At 50.0% G+C, this 3,227-nt stretch overlaps 1 long non-coding RNA gene across 1 annotated transcript in view; it reads left to right on the top strand.

Moving 5' to 3' along the window:
- Window positions 1-484: 484 nt before the first annotated feature.
- Window positions 485-3,227, top strand: part of LOC105505979 — a 5,623-nt gene continuing 2,880 nt past the window's right edge. The window contains exon 1 of the long non-coding RNA XR_001000848.1: window positions 485-624. This is a non-coding gene — a long non-coding RNA (uncharacterized LOC105505979). The remainder of the gene's footprint in view (window positions 625-3,227) is intronic.

The raw sequence follows: 3,227 nt of genomic DNA, 5'->3' as shown, positions 1-3,227 counted from the left end.
TATCAACCCCCAACGGCCATATGCCCACTGCTGTTTGCGTACACTGAGGCAGGACCTATAGACTATATCCACTGACTCATCTGGAATGATTCCGCGGGGCGCCCATGCAAGAACCACTGTCTCCAAACAGCAGCTAGCCACCCCTCTCTCTTGGTTTCCTTCCTCTGAGTGGTGCAAAGGCCCAAGGCTGTAACCTCAGAATGGGGCCCTGACTCAGCTGTGGGCGAGCTCCTAGAGTATCTTAATTCCTGCTTCATTTCTTTCCATTTTGCAGTTGGGCAAACTGCAGCTCAAAAAGACAAAGAACGTCTCCGGAGCGAAAAAGCTGCTTAGAATGTAGCCAAAACTCCGCACGGTAAGGACTGAGAACGGTCAAAAGACCACCAAGAGTTAAAATCATGAAGCTGCGGAGCACCCAGGAGGCTAGAGAGACCCGGCCCCGCTTCCAACCTATGCCTCTCCTTTTAACTTCCGGGCGGGGCACGATTTCCGGTTCCCGCGCGGCGCTGCAAAGCTCGGGGAGTGGTGGTCTCCTTTTCCCGGAGTCAGTTGTGGGAGTTAGGGTCTTATCCTGATCTTCCCTCGTACCCCCCTCCCCCGTCCTCCGAGGTGGCACTTGCGCAGGTGAACGTTCCCTCTGTCCCCTTCCTTCTTCCTACCCCGCGCACGCTCGCTCACGGCTACAGTAGCTGCCTGCCCCAGGAGCGGGGAGTTCCTGCCTGTGGGGTAGAAAAATGATTGAAATGTGAGACCTGCGGGCCCCTCGGGCTGACTTGGACCTCACCTCAGCTCTGGAGGTGGACCTCGTCCTGGGGCCCTAGAAGCCCATTTCCGGACCCGGGCTAGGCCTTCGGAGCCACGGCCGCACAGTGGGAGGAGTCGGGCTCAGCTCCCCCTACCACACCCGGGATTATTTTTATCGGTTGAGTCATCGCACTCCCTTTTATCCTTGTGGCCTTGGGCAAGTCCCCTCCCTCCGAGCTTCACTTTGCTTATCTGTGAATGGAAATAACAGTGTCTACCCCGTGGGCTATCGGGAGGATCAGTTGTGAGGGAATGCGGTGTGGGGTGTCTGGCCGGCAGAATTCCACAAATGGTAGTAGCAGTTGATGTCAGTGGAGGCTCCTGGGGCAGTAATTTATCAAGAATTTAACCTGAACTAAGGATCTTATGGAGGAGAATCTATGTGTAACGTTCGGCGCAATGTCAGGAAATAAGGGCGCAGTACACTGGAGTTATTTTTTCTTTTTTTGAGACGGAGTCTCGCTCTGTCGCCCAGGCCGGAGTGCAGTGGCGCGATGTCGCCTCACTGCAACTTCCTCTGCCACATGGGTTCAAGCGATTCTCCTGCCTCAGCCTCCCGAGTAACTGGGATTACAGTCGCTCCTCACGACGCCTGGCTAATTTTTTTCCATTTTTAGTAGAGACGGTTCCACCATGTTGGCCAGGCTGGTCTTGAACTCCTGACCTCAAGTGACCCACCTGCCTCGGGCTTCCAAAGTGCTGGAATTACAGGCATGAACCACTGCGCCTGGCCTGGAGTTATTTTTTCTCACTGGGTTTTTGAGAAAAGAAAATGAGTTTTTAACTGGTGAGGCTAAGTTTGTGTTTGGCAAGTCGTCTTCTGAAGCTGATAGGATGTATAAGCCGGGTAAATTGTGGTGCTGGTTCATCTTTGAGAGCCAGCCTTAAGAATTGGCCCACTGACTGCCAGGCGTGGTGGCTCACGCCTGTGATCCCAGCACTTTGGGAGGCCGAGGCGGGTGGATCACCCTAGGTCAGGGGTTCGAGACTAGCCTGGCCAACATGGTGAAACCGCGTCTGTACTGAAAACATAAAGATTAGCCTGGTGTGGTGGCGGGCTCCTGTAATCCCAGCTACTTGGGAGGCTGAGGCAGAGAATTGCTTGAACCCAGAAGGCAGAAAGGTTGCAGTGAACTGAGACCGCGCCACTGCACCCCAGCCTGGGCCACAGAGCAAGACTCTGTCTCAAAAAAAATAAAAATAAAAAAGGCCTACTGAGAGACTGTTCCTAGAAACCTGGATTGTAAAGACATTGGGTGCTAGGAGCTAGAAGAAATGATAAAAGGGTGTTTTCCTAAGTGGGTTAGGGGTTTTCACTCAGAAAGTCTTTTGGGCAGGAGGGGAAAGCCTGAAAAGTTTTCTTCCTCTTGAGTTGTTATAAAAGTAACACATGGGTGTAGTTAGAAACCAATACAGAAAGATGTAAAATGAAAAGTGTTCCCCCTTCTACTGTATCTGTCCTTCAGAAGTAAATACAAATTGATTTATTTGATAACCTTCCATGTATTATTTGGATATATCAGGCTTTATTTGCTTGTATGTATGCATTTTTAATTTCTTCAGATGGGGGGGGTCATACTACACATCGATCAGGACCTTAGTCATGTTGTAATATGGACAGCTTTAGTCACTAGTACTCATAAAGCCTGCTTCATTTTTTACATGGCGGCACCACTGAATGGCTGACTGTACTTCAGTCATTTCCCTGTTGATGGTCGCTTAGGTTGTTCCCAAGATTTTGCTTTCCCACGGTGTTTCACCTATAACCTCTCTTGTACGAAATATTTTAGTCCAAGTCACCCCTAAGTGATTCTACTCTTCCCTACTCACCACCCTAGGTTAGTAACAGCTTACTTTGGGGGATGAGCACACCCTATTAACTGAGCAAAAACCAAGATAATATGAGAAGAATTGGTGTTCTCCCAAGAATAAACAAGCTGCTGGGTCCAGAATCAATTAAAGTCTCCTAAGAAATGGGTCAGGGAACCTTTAGAGAAGGGTGACTAGGTGCTGGGTGCATGGCAGCTAGTCCGCATTAGTGATTGTTGGCTTCTGGCAATTGTTGCCCAGGAAACAGATTTGAGAGATTCTCTGAGGTGGGAGGGATTTTAAATGTCAACTCTCCTGCTATGTATTATATGTCAGGAAAGGATTAGTTCTTTGAGGGAACAGAGTATTAAAGGAAACGATGGGCCGGGCACGGTGGCTCATGCCTGTAATCCCAGCACTTTGGGAGGCCAAGGCAGGCAGATCATGAGGTCAGGAGATCGAGACCATCCCGGCTAACATGTTGAAACCTCGTTTCTACTAAAAATACAGAAAAAAATTAGCCGGGTGTGGTGGCACGTGCCTGTAGTCCCAGCTACTCAGGAGGCTCAGGCAGGAGAATTGCTTGAACCTGGGAGTCAGAAGTTGCAGTGAGC

Source organism: Colobus angolensis, unplaced genomic scaffold (assembly GCF_000951035.1).
Source record: "Colobus angolensis palliatus isolate OR3802 unplaced genomic scaffold, Cang.pa_1.0 Scaffold130, whole genome shotgun sequence".
Classification (NCBI taxonomy): Eukaryota; Metazoa; Chordata; class Mammalia; order Primates; family Cercopithecidae; genus Colobus; species Colobus angolensis.
Note: the sequence above shows the minus strand (reverse complement) of the source record. Positions and strands in the feature narration are given on the sequence as shown.